Below are 13,386 nucleotides of genomic sequence, written 5' to 3'. Positions count from 1 at the left end.
AATAACTATACGCATTTTTTTAAGTTGCCACTAATCCCTCAAAATACTGATCATTATCTACTACTTCTTCCAACCAAGTATTTTTAAACACCAGTTACTAACTCAAAAAAAAAAAGGAGCAATAGTCTCATAGCTCCTTTAAATATAGATATAAAAGTTAAATAATTCAATAAACACGGATGTTGAAAACACTGCATCAGTATAGGAAGGGCTAGTCTCAAAGGATTTTCCTAGAGCAAACTTCTAATCACAGTTCAGAGGTGGGAGGCAAAATTCTTCAACTTCTTTTTCATCAAACCCTGTGGTTAGCCATTATTTAAACAGATTAAGTCCCAGTTCTGTTTTATTTATTTATTTAAGTTTATTTATTTATTTATTTTGAGAGAGACAGAGACAGCACAAGTGGGGGAGGGGCAGAGAGAGGAGAGTGAGAGAATCCCAAGCAACTGTCAGTGCAGAGCCCGATGGGGGGCGGCAGGGGCGGGGAGGGGGCTTGAGCCCACGACCTGTGAGATCATGACCTGAGCCAAAATAAAAAGTTGGATGCTTAACATACTGAGCCACCCAGGCGCCCCTCCTATTTTAAATGATCACAGATTTGGATCTGTGGTGACACAGCCTGATAGAATCAACCAAAGCATACTTGGGGGTTCCATATTAAGAGTAGAAGTTTGGACTTGGGACAGTTGCAACTCTGAAGAATCCTGGGACCCCCAAGCCCATGGCTATGCAATTAATATTTAAGGAACCACCTTCAGTTTATTCGCATGTGCTTTAAGGACGCCTGATGGGAGGCCTGGGTGACAGGCTTCACCTGGCCACAGCTGTGGTCCCTCCCTCCCACCATGGACATCCTTCACAGCTGGTGCTCTCTCCACCATCAGGCGAGCAGCTATTCTGTCCCTCGGGTCATGCATGGCCAATCCCCTGCTTCCACAGCTTTGCTTACTTTCCAGATTTAGCTCAAATTCCATAATAATTTGTTTACATATCTATTCTCTCTCTTTAGACATGGACTCGCCTAAGAAGGGGAATGTTGCCTTATTTATCTCTTCATACCATGGAACCAGCAAAGAGTTTGGCATAATGTCGGGCTCGGTGGCTATTTCTTGAATGAATAAAGCAGGGAATGAATGCTTTATGTCAGCACAGTGGAGGAAACCTCAACTCCTCCAGGACTGTGTTCACAGCATTCTCTGCTGTGGTTAAGCCCCTGAGGGGGGGTTTGCTCAGGCTTTTCCTTACTATCCCACGCTGCACAGGGAGGGAGGCAAGAGTAGCAACCACTGAGTTACTCAGATGTGGTTTTAAAATCGGTTCTTACCCAGACTGGCTTTGTGATCTTGGATAGATTATTTAACCTCTCTAAACCTTGGTTACTCTTATGTAAAATTTCTACTTTCAAAAGTTATGAAAAAGGATTAAATGAGATGGTCCAAGGAAATTACCAAGCACTGAGCTTGAAACACAGTTAAGTGCTCAATATATTATCGCTAGGGTTATTTAGCAAAAATGTTTATGAGTTTTGAACAAAAGGGACAAGAAAGCTCATTGACACCTGACTTTCCCTTGATGATAAAACTGTCATTTTCAACCAGATACACATTTTCAATGATACGCTTTATAATATGAGTAGTGACACAGCATAATACAGAGACCATTTCAGGTAACTAGCCAGGATTGCCTGCTCCCGCTTACAAACTATCTAGAGGAGATGATGACCAGCCAAAAGGTTTTACATATTCCCAATGTGAAGTAACTGTGGAAAGAGTATTAAAGTTGGTAGTTGATTAAAAAAAAACTTTTTAAAACTTTTTAATTTTTTAACATTTTATTTATTTTTTTAATATTTTTATTTATTTTTGAGACAGAGAGAGACAGAGCATGAGCAGGGGAGGGGCAGAGAGAGAGAGGGAGACACAGAATCCGAGGCAGGCTCCAGGCTCTGAGCTGTCAGCACAGAGTCCAACATGGGGCTCGAACTCACAGACCGTGAGATCATGACCTGAGCCAAAGTCGGACGCTTAACCGACTGAGCCACCCAGGCGCCCCTAAAACTTTTTAAAAAGAATTGTCATCAGAAAGAGCCTCAGAATAGAAATTACATACAGAGACCACGTTTTTAACAACGTACCAATGTTAGCTTAACAGCCTTTAAAAGGTCACCTTGATCAGTAACAAGGGCTGTAAACTGCTCGCCACTACAGACTTTTAGTTGCTTTTCTCCGCAGTCATCTAACTCAGGAAATTGCCAGGCACCAAAGCCAATTGCATAGGAATAGTAGCATTAAAATCCCTTTGAAGCCTTCTAGTGCAAAGAAGCCACCAGGGGTTAAAAAAAGAAAAAAAGAAAAAGAAAACGACAACAAGAAAAACAAAACCTGTGGCAGAGAAAAAACTTCCATGGCAGGAAGTTGCTATAAAGAATAAAATGCATGTTGCACATCACAAGATTTCTCTATCATTAAAAGCAAGACCTATAGCAAATCAGTAGAGATTATTAAAACAGCTCCAGCACTGCTGCAACTCTGAAAAATCCTTCAGGGTGGTGACTCGTCATGACACAGTCCTACAAAGCGTGGAAGTGAGGCAGAATAGACGAAAAGGCAAGAAGCATATCCACTGGAAAGTCAGAGCCCCTTAATCCTTGTCAGGGCAGCTGATGAAGGAAAGACTCATAGAACCGCAATCTGAATAATTCATAATTATTCTCATGTGTGGCTGGCTCAATAGAAACGCTTTCACTGCTTGTACTCATTTCTTTGGGAGTCTTCACCTTGTGTCTTTTTCCCTCCTACAGATTGCTTATGCATCCCACCATTCTTCATTTTGTCAACTGAAGAGCATATCATTTATCTAGTCAATGTAGACCCCTCCTAGGGATTAACTATGATGAGCACACATCCTTTGTCAGATGTCAAGCAACTTGTTTGATTCTCTCTCTTAAGCATTCAGGAAATATGATGCCAATATATTTGGTTTCACAAAGTTTGAAATCCCCTTTTGCCAATGTTAAGATTAACCTCTTGTTCAGTGTGAACAAAATTTGTAACGTAATCTGTGCTGGGATGACCCACCTAATTTCATATGAAGAATCTTAACACCCGGGGGAAACAGTTTCGAGACATAATGCTTCAGAATTATGAGAAAGATGAGCCAAGCCTTGGATGCACAGACCTGGGAGAGAGCTTACAGGGTTGTTTGCCTCACTGCTGTCTCTTCAGACATGAGGGCACCTAATTTCCCACGAACTCGAGGTAACAACATGGGCTCAGAGGTCACATGCTTGAATTCAACAGGATGGCTACCAAAAAAAAAAAAAAAAAGAAACACCCCCCCCCCAAAAAAAAAAACCCAAAAAACAACTGGCTGCTAATGTCAATGAAATCAAAACAAGACAAAACAATTTGAACCCCTGCAAAGTCCATTTTTTCAGGTCACATTTTCAAATTGTTATTTAGTTTAGAATACCACAAAGAGCTTTATTGTTAGGGCGCTGGTTTAAATCAAATAAGAAAACTCGTTCACAGCAACAACAAAAAAGATTGCGATCTATTGAACAATTTTTGCAGGCACATAGTTTCTCCAGCTGCTTTGAGCAGCTGACCTAAAAAATATTAATCGGATTAGTATCTATTCTACTCATGAAAATTTCTTATGAAAGAACAAGGCTATTGCAAGGCATCTCAGTTTATATAACTCAATATCAAGATATTCTATTTTACCCTGAAGATGTTTTCAAAACATGCACTCCTCTTTTGAATTGTATTAACGGGGCTATAAATAAGTATCTGGTTTTAAATAGCACTGTGAAATTGATGGATACAGATCCCACAGATAACTAATTGTGAACCCTGAATCATTTTGCCCTATTCACATATGGAAATTTATTCCCAAATTTCTGTTTTTGTATTTTTAATCTTTTCAAAATTCAAGAATACATCTGGATTCTTCCTTAGTGAAAAACATACTTGGTTTTTAAACCTAAGAATAAAATAATAATAAATAATAAAACCTGACATGACGTGCCCATTTTCTCACTGAAAGGTAATATTACAAGTCCAATGTAGAGAAGTTGAGGAATACAGATTTACGAAATCACATCAAAAGCACATATAATTTATTTATCCGAGGTAACTGATATTGACATTTTGATGCATTTCTTAATTTTTATATACTAACAATCTTGGATGATTTTGACTATAGCTTTCTTTCACCTAAAGAAAGACATGTAAAATAAACATACTGTGCTATTATACATTATTTGAAAATATTTTTTAATAGTTGCATAAAATTCTACTATTTGGATATGTCAGAATTCACTTAGCCATCCCTCATTGTGAAATAAATATTTAGTCTTTTCCCGGTTTCTTTTTATAAGTGATACATCTTTGTATGTAAGTTTTTGATTATACCTTGGGTTATTTCCTTAGAACAGATTCCTGTGTGGGAGTGGGAATTATTGAGTTTAAATTAGAAAATCTAAGCATAGAATGTTAGAATTAGAGGACTCATACCTATAATTCAGTGTAATACAGACTTTATTGATGAGGAAACAGGTGAAATAACGGTCTCAAAGTCCTGCCATGTGTTCACTGTGCTTTTAAGATTAAAAAAATGTTTATTTATTATATATTTTTGATAAAGAGAGAGCACGAGCAGGGGAGGGGCAAGAGGGGCGGGGGGTGGGGGAGACACAGAATACAAAGCAGGCTCCAGGCTCTGCACTGTCAGCCCAGAGCTCAATGCGAGCTCGAACTCATGAACCACAAGATCATGACCTAAGCTGAAGTTGGAGGCTCAACCGACTGAGCCACCCAGATGCCCTGACTTTGCTGTTTGTAATATCGCCCTGCTGACTCTAAATTCATGTCTGAGGGGCCCCTTCCCAGTTCCAGTTTGGCATCCTCTGTGAAACTCCACAAATGTGCTCCAGGGTCCAAGGCAGGACCGGGAGTTACTTGGAGGCAGGTAACACAGTTTTGTTGTTGTTGCCGTTGTTGTTGTTGTTTGGTCAGAGGCAATCAGCGTGGCAGCATCTCTACAGCCCCCTTCCACTGACAGCAAAACAGAGTGGATACTGAGAAGAAGCAAATATTCGCTCAGGTCAAAATCTGTCCTGAGGAGAACAAAATGGAAAAAGGTTCCAAGAGAGTTGTGAGGTCAGGATGCTCTGAGTTTGAGTTGATATAAAATCAGGCAGAGTTCTTTGATAGACTCCGAGTTCTTTTCTGTCCTTGTATTCAGTGGGGAAACCAGAAGATCTGTGGGGTTTGAGTGGCAGACTGTCAGGGAACTTGTAGGAGCAGAGGACTGAGTACTTGTCTGGTCACCCTCTGTGACAATCCCATATCCTGTAAAGCCAGGCGTGTTTGCAGTGCCACGATGACGTCTTCGTTTGACAGAATATATTCTTTCTCAGTTCGAGGGAAGAGAGGAGGACATTTCTGAAAATCAGGTCTACTCATGAAGTCAAAGAAACCGGCATATTCCCGAGAAGTCACTCTTGAAAGAATTCATTTTCTTAATCTGAATACACAGTTACACAAGATTATTACTTCTTGGTCTCTTCCGCCTGACTTATTCTAAAATAAGATGACTTATTCTAATTCAATAAATTTTAATTAAGTGTCTTCTAAAAGCCCATATTGTATAGATGTAGGCGGGAGAAATATAAATAGCCTACAGCCTAGAAGGGGAGATAAGAATATGGATAAAGAAAATATAGCCGTAGATACAATATATGAAAAAAATATAATTAACTGACTTGAGAGTAGATAGATAATTTAATTAGGTCCGTTTAGGCAGAACATTTAGGGGGGGAAATCATCCATTCAGTGTGCCCCAAGCTTGGAAAGCGGTTGATGTTCGGATAGTAGGTGTATTTTCCCAGATGCTTTTGCTTTGTGCTTGGGTACTAGGGCTATATCTGCGCGGTATACATGCCAAAAGCTCCATGGACGGATGCCTGATGTACCTAAGAGCATGTTCAGTGACCAAGATTAGACAGAGGAGTGATAAGTTACTGAGTTTCTCCCTTCCTTTGTTATGCGCTCCTCAGAAAGGATAAGTAATTAGTTGGTGGCAAGGTGAGGGGTGCGGGGGGAGGGGTAGTAGCTGTCTCTACAGTAGTATGTGTGTATAAATCGTAGGTAATGAGATGGAGAGACTGGGAAGCAAATGCCATGTCATGCACCTTGTGGGCACTCAATAAAAGTTCATTATCGATGCCAACTTTGATGAAAATAAAGGGTATTATAACATGGAGCAAGTTAGGAGAATAATTAAAGGCAAGACTATAGGAGAAGAAATTATTAAGGAAAAATAGATTAAACAGTTGGAAAAGGATACAAGGTGACTTAGGGGGAAAGATAAAAGTAAAAATATATGTGGTTAAAGAGAACATATAGCACAATTATCCAGGGGGTAAGAGAAAAAGAATACTGACGAGGAGCGCCTGAGTGGCTCGGTCCGTTAAGTGTCTTGACTCTTGATTTTTGCTCACATCGTCATCTCACGGTTCCTGAGATCAAGCCCCATATTCGGCTCTGAGCTGACAGCATGGAGGCTGCTTGGGACTATGTCTCTCTCCCTCTCTTTCTGCCCCTCCCCTGCTCATGGGCTCTCTCTCAAAATAAATAGTTTTTTTTTTTTTTCATAAAAGAATACTGAAGAAATACACAATTGAGAAAGTTGTCTGAATAAGTGAAGACAAGTTGACAAAGCAGTGTCTGAAATGTCATTGTATATACCTACATGAATTTCATGATCGGAATGAATGATAAAGTTTCATTTGATAGCTAAACACGCCTTACATAAATTGACCCACAATATAAAGATATTGGGTGCTTTGGACCCTCCTGGGTGTCTGTGGTGGTAAACACTCCATCAGTAGAGATCACCTAACATCTCCGAGGTTCTGGAACGTGACACCAGGGAGTTCACTGGAGTCAACCTGGGAGGCATTATCCTTCTCCATACTTCACACTGGGTAATTCTCCATCAGGCCACTGCATTCGGTTTAGAGCCTCTCGGTGACATGTGAAATGGAGAAACTGGAGAAACCATCATACAAGGGGGGAACAATGAGCAGGAAGGGAAGTCGCATAAAAGCCGGCCAGGGAGGCACTTTACGCATGTGAAAGGCTATCTGCGCATAAGTAATGGTGAGCAGGTGGTCTTCATTTGTTTACGGAAGGCACCACGCTATGTGTTCGCCAGGTGAGACATCAGAAAGGACCCCTGACATGATAACAAAACCAGGGCGTGTAAGTAACACAAGGCCGAGAGGCCTCAGCTCCTACTTTGTTCATCACAGATGAATCGCCACTCACGTTCATTATACAGGTAACGGCACTTGACCTCCCAGTGGAGACACAATTCTGTGTTCATATGTTCCTATACACACACATTGAGAAGACAGAAACCTTCAGTCATACATCAGATTCTGTGGCTTGCATTGCCCACCCATACGATCACACTTGTGGCACTAATATGCAAAGTGTAAGAACAACTCTATTTGTTCATCTATTCAGGCTCTATGATATCTTTGATAAACATTGTAGGCCGATTAAAAAATGAGAGTAATCAAAAATATTTTCTAATCACTTATAACCCCACTGGCCACAAGTAATAGTTTTGAATTTATCTATTCATATCTGTTTCTAAGTACCTATGTAGCTTCATTTTAAAATGGATTGTCAGATAGGTGAAATCGGTGGTGGGGATTAAAGAGGACACTTATCACGGTGAGCACGGAGCCATGTATAGAATTATTGAATCGCTACATTGTACACCTGACTCTAATATAACGCTGTATGTGAACTAGACTGGAATTAAAATAAAAAACTTAATCAAATTAAAAATACACAGAAACACACTTTGAGAATGGTAAAAAACAAAAATGCAAAACAAGAGAGAATAAAACGGATTGCTACCTTTTTTCTTTTTTTCTTTTTTTTGAGAGACAGAGCATATGAGCGGGGGAGAAGGACAGAGGAAGAGGGAGAAAGAAATCTCAAGCAGGCTCCACGCTCAGCAAGGAGCCCAATGCGAGGCTCAATCCCACAACCCCGGGACAATGACCTGAGCTGAAACAAAGAGTCGGACAGTTGAGCCACCCAGGAACCCCTAGATTGTTAGTTTTAAAACTGCAACATTTTCCATATTCTAAAGGAGGCTACAGGCCTCATGACTACCTTTGAGGAAGAATGCTCTTTTTATTTTTTATTTTTTTGGGGATAAACTTCAAGGGGCTTATGTTTATATATAAACTAGTCTACAAGAGAGGGATGAAGGAAGATAAATTAGGTCATCCTGTGAGACAGAGGAAAATGCTCCCTTCACTATGAGTTGTATAGCTGAAAGACTGTGAGTTGTTAACCGGAATAAGAAGGGTTTGGGGACTAGATCCAGGGAGGATGGGTGTTGACGTTCTGGACACGGGGAGCAAGGTCCAGGTCAGAGGGAATTCCTACCTGTAGGGGAACCAGGTTCTAAAACATGGTGGCCCAGGAGGAAACAGCCAATATGGGATCCCTTTTGAACGGTATGACTATGGTCTAAGGAATAATGATGCTGATGACTAATTTTAAATATTCTGAGTTATAATAGCTCTGTTATCATCAAGATTTTAGGAAAGCTTTGAGAATTGCCCTTAGCTTCACAGTGAGTAATTAAGTCTGTGTCCATGCTTGGAATGGGGTCTAAAGAAAGAACAGACTTCCTGAGAAAGTGGTATTTGAGATGACACCTGCGAAGAATGGGGAGGAGTCTTTGAAGCAAAGGGGTGAGTATGTGTGAGGTCTCTGAGAGGGGAGAGAGCCCAGTGTGCTCAAGGAACACAAGGAGACCAGTGTGTTTGGAGCGCTATGCATAAAGGGCAGAGGGTCATGGCATGCAGACGTTGGCAGACCAAGGATTTGAGGGATTCTAAAATTTATTCTAAGTGCAGTGGGGAGGTTTGAAGGATTTCAAACATGAGAGGAACATAATCCAACTTTTATTTTTTACAGGAGTGTCCTGGCTATGGGGTGGAGAACGGACAGGAGAGGGGCAAGAGTATTTAAAGAGCAGCCAGTCTGAGGGCCAACTGTGGATTCTGAACTAAAATGCCACCGGTGGAGACACTGAGAAGTGTACATGTTTGAAATATATTATGGAGACAGAATTGACAGGACCTCAGTACAGACTGAATGAGGGAGGACGAGTGAGAATAGAATGGAAAGAAGGGGTGCTTGGGTGGCTCAGTGGGTTAAGTGAATTACTCTTGATTTCAGCTCATGATCTCATGGTTCCTGAGACAGAGCCCCATGTTGGGCTTTTTGCTGATGGCAGAGGGGTGGGGGGTGGGGCGTGGGAGGGGAAGTCTGCTTTGGATACTATGTCTTTCTCTCTCTCTGACCCTCCTCTGCACGCTCTTGTGCTCCTGCTCTCTCTCTCTCAAAGATAAATAAACATTAAAAAAAAGAGTGGAAAGAAAAACTCCCAGCATTCAGAAATAAATGGAGGTGCCATTTACGACAATGCAGAAGTTGGCTACAGGAGCTTGTTGCGGGAATGCGACAATGGGTAAGCAAGGCAAAGTGCTGAATTTGAAATGTTTCTGAGGCACTGCCTCAGTAATGTCACATAAGCTGTGTCTATATCTGCTTGAAGCCGTAAAGACAGGGCCTGAATGGAGATGTACATGTGACAGCTGTAGGTGCAAGAGACTTCTGTAAAGCCAGGGGAAAACATCCATGGAGAAACGTGCCCAAGACTCCTCTCCAAGACAGAGGTTTGGGGAGGTAAGAGGAAATCCTTGTGAGTGTGTTTCTATGGAAGCTGAAGGGGAGTTCTTCAGGAATGAAGGGGTGGTCTTTGAGTTGAAAGCTACTGAGAGGCTGAGTAAGATGAGAATGGGAAAAGCATTCATTAGCTTTAGAATAGGGAGATAATGAAGACCTCAATAAAACCCCTTTTCATGAAAGGGTGAGGGACAGAAGAATGGGAGGTGAGGATGTGGACTCAGACTGGGTAAACCAGTTTTTGTTTTTGAGAAAGCTGGATCTGTAGGGGAGCAGAAGTAGGGCAGCAAATGAAAGGAAACATGAAATCAAGGGGATGTTTCAAATACAGGAGACTCTAGAAAATATTTACATGCAGAAAACAGCGGTCCGCTAAGGGCAGACAGACTGATGACATGGGAGAGAAAATGGCTGACTGCATGTGCACAGTCCTAAGAGGGTAAAGGGGGACCAGATACAGAGTAAAAGTGCAGAAATTAATTCTTCTGTGACGTGAAGGGAGAAGGATGCAGATGAGGGTATGTGTGTACATTTGGGCATGGAAAGAGGGAGTTCCTTTCTAGTGGCTTCTGTCATCTCAATGAAGTCAAAAGCAAGGTTGCTAGCTCAGAATGAGGAATGGGGAGAAGGCTTTGATGCAAGGGGAGAAATAATGAGCTAGTCATTGTGGAGAGTAGAATGAGCGGACTACTGAAATAGTAGGACTGCCACGGAATGTTGCGAGCACATCTGACGTCGTGATCATGACTCTAGGATGCTCAGTCGCGTGGCTTTCTTTGACAAAGCTCAGCCAAGTAGGTGAAAGTACAGGAAAGGCAGGTAAGTGGGTTCATCTACTTGGCTTGGCTGTTGCCTGGCGAATAGACGGTAGGAAAAACATGCAGGGAGGTGAAGGTACATAAAAGGCAACGGACCATGGAATCTAACCAGGCAAGGAGGGAAGTAAAAACACAAGGTGGTTGTTTGATAGTGAGAAAGAATAAGGACAAAAAGACTTTGTAACGAACACAAAGAGTTGCAAGTGCGGAGATCAGAACAAGCTGGAGGGGGAGGATATGGTGTTTGGAGAGCGAGATATCTTGCTTTCTTTTCTGATGGTGCAAGTGGTTCAGAGAAGTAGATGGCTGAGGTCAAATGGAGGGATTTATTTCTGGATATGAGGAAGGTATTGATTGGATCATCCACGGGTATACTGAAATTATCAAGAATAAAGCACCTAAGCAGCACCAATGAAAGTTCTGTAGGAAACAGATCTAAGCTCTAATCCTGTGATCTAGATTTTGTATGGTGGGAGGTACTGGTGGCTTTCTTCATCACTGCATTGATAGAGCTTCCTTAAGTATTAATTCAACACCAGAGGAAAACAGCCGAGAAAGGCGGAAAGAAACAAGGTCCTGACCACAAGATCCTTTGAGCCTCTGAACTGCCCTTATTTGCAGCCTGACCATTCCTATTTTGTTAAGCTGGCCTGAGTGAGTTTTCATTTTTTTTTGTCACTTGCAAATACAAGGCATAAACTAATACAAAAGCGTCTACTTCACAAAAGAGAAATACATGGAAATATAACGGATTTGTTGCTTACCTAATATCCATTTTTCTTTGCTGGTGGAATTGTTATCTGTACTTCCACCATAGGTCACGAGGAAGGGTCAAAGTCAATCACTGCTATTGCAATCACCTTGTCAGCGGTGCCAGTAAAACATAAAGGAAAAGCTGCTGGGGGGGGGGGGGTGTAGTGGATTGAGTAGTGCGAGGGTTCATTTTACGTGTCAATTTGACTGGGCCATGGTTGCCCAGATATTTCATTAAACATTATTCTGGATGTGTCTATGAGGGTGTTTCTGGATGAGGTTAACATTTGAATGGGTAGATTTAGTAAAGCGGATTGCCCTTCCCAACGTTGAATGTTTGAAAAGAACAAAATGCGGAGCAAGAGAGAATGTGCTCTCTGCCTGATGGTCTTGGGGCTGGGACATTGGTCTTCTCCTGCCTTCAGACTCAGACTGAAACTTACTTCATTAGCTCTCCGGCTTCTCAGGCCTTTGGGTTGCAGACACAGGGGCTTCCCAGACTCCATAATTGTGTGAACCAATCCCTTATAAAAAAATCTCCTTCTCTATATATCGTATTATAGCTCCTAATACAAGTAGTGGCCCTAAAAACTTCATGGTCACCAAGAAACTCAGAATGTGACCTTATTTGGAAATAGTCTTTGCAGATGTAATTAATTAAGGAGCAAGAGGAGATCCTACTGGTTAGCGTGGGCCCTGATAAGAGGAGAGGACAAGGAGAAAGACACACCCAGAGAAAGCCATCGGAAGATTGGGACAGAGATTTGAGTGATGCAGATACAAGCTAAGGAAGTCAACGATCCCTGGAGCCACCAAAGTTAGGAAGAGGCAAGGAAGGACTCTTCCCTAGAATCTTTAGAGGGAGCATGGCCCTGCCAACATCTTGATTTCAGAATTCTCTATTTTAGAAACTATGAGAGAATAAATTTCTATTATTTCAAGCCACCAAGTTTGCAATCATTTGTTATAATGTCCGTTGGAAACGAATACAGGGGGTTTCCGGGAAAAGTCTCTTTACTCAAACAAGAGGCTCATGGGGAGAAGAGAAAAAGTTGATGGACAAGGAAATGGCAAAAGGTTCCATGTGGCTGGGGCACAGGTTGAGTGGTGAGTCAGCTCCCAAGAAGAGCCTGAAGAGGTTGCCGGGCTCAGCGTGCTATCACCGGAAGCATAGAAAAGCAGCAGATGCTAGACTGTGTGAAGGACCAGGTCAAGGGAATTATAAGTGGAGAAGCAAAACCATTCTCTGAAAACAGGTCTTTGTTTTCTTTTTACATGCTACAGACGATGGCCTTCTTTTTCTGCATGTGTTGGCTAAAGTGAATTGTCTGCTTCCTGTTTTGTGATTGTCCACATTCCCTGGGGATTCTGCACTGCCTATGCCCAACTGCTGCCCTTGCTCTTGGGGTAGTTCAGACTCCCCAAGGGGCAGGCAATGAGCAGGAGAGAGGGCTTCTCTGACAGGAGAAATCAGCTTGTCACCCCATCGCCCTCAGTGTGAGGAGACTGCTTGCTACTCAGGCATCTCTGTTTCATACAATCAAACGTTTGGTGCACAATTTGGTCCTTTTTACACTCTATGCCCTGACCTGAAATCCCATCTTCCCCACTAATGTCACCTTCCAAAGAGGGACGTTTTAAAGTGAAATTTCCTTTTTCAGGAAGACTCTGTCCCCTTCAAACACTGTCATCTCTTAGCCAACACAAGTTCCTAGAACCCAGTCACTCACTCTGGACGTTGACAGGGGACAAACGGGCTGTGATGAACTACCCTGTCAGCCTGCTCCGATGACACATATGCATTCTAACGGGGACCCTCTGGAGATGCAGAGTTTCAGACAACACAGGAGGCAGCTGATGCAGGTAGTTTTGGATCGAGGAGCATAGTGACCTGACAGGAGCTGATCTTTGGAGCCTCATCTACTTTGAATTCAAAATCCACTACCTGCTGACTGCATGGCCTTGAGCAAGTTACTTAACCCCCCAAACCTCGATTTCATCGTCTAAAAATAAGGGTAAGAGTCGCA

General features: G+C 42.1%; 1 protein-coding gene across 29 annotated transcripts in view; it reads right to left on the bottom strand.

Annotated features, from left to right (window-relative positions):
* Window positions 1–13,386, bottom strand: part of DTNA (dystrobrevin alpha) — a 355,255-nt gene that overhangs the window by 163,484 nt on the left and 178,385 nt on the right. The window lies entirely within an intron of this gene.

Source organism: Panthera pardus, unplaced genomic scaffold, assembly GCF_024362965.1.
Source record: "Panthera pardus isolate Hobbes unplaced genomic scaffold, ASM2436296v1 HiC_scaffold_15, whole genome shotgun sequence".
Taxonomy (NCBI): domain Eukaryota; kingdom Metazoa; phylum Chordata; class Mammalia; order Carnivora; family Felidae; genus Panthera; species Panthera pardus.
Note: the sequence above shows the minus strand (reverse complement) of the source record. Positions and strands in the feature narration are given on the sequence as shown.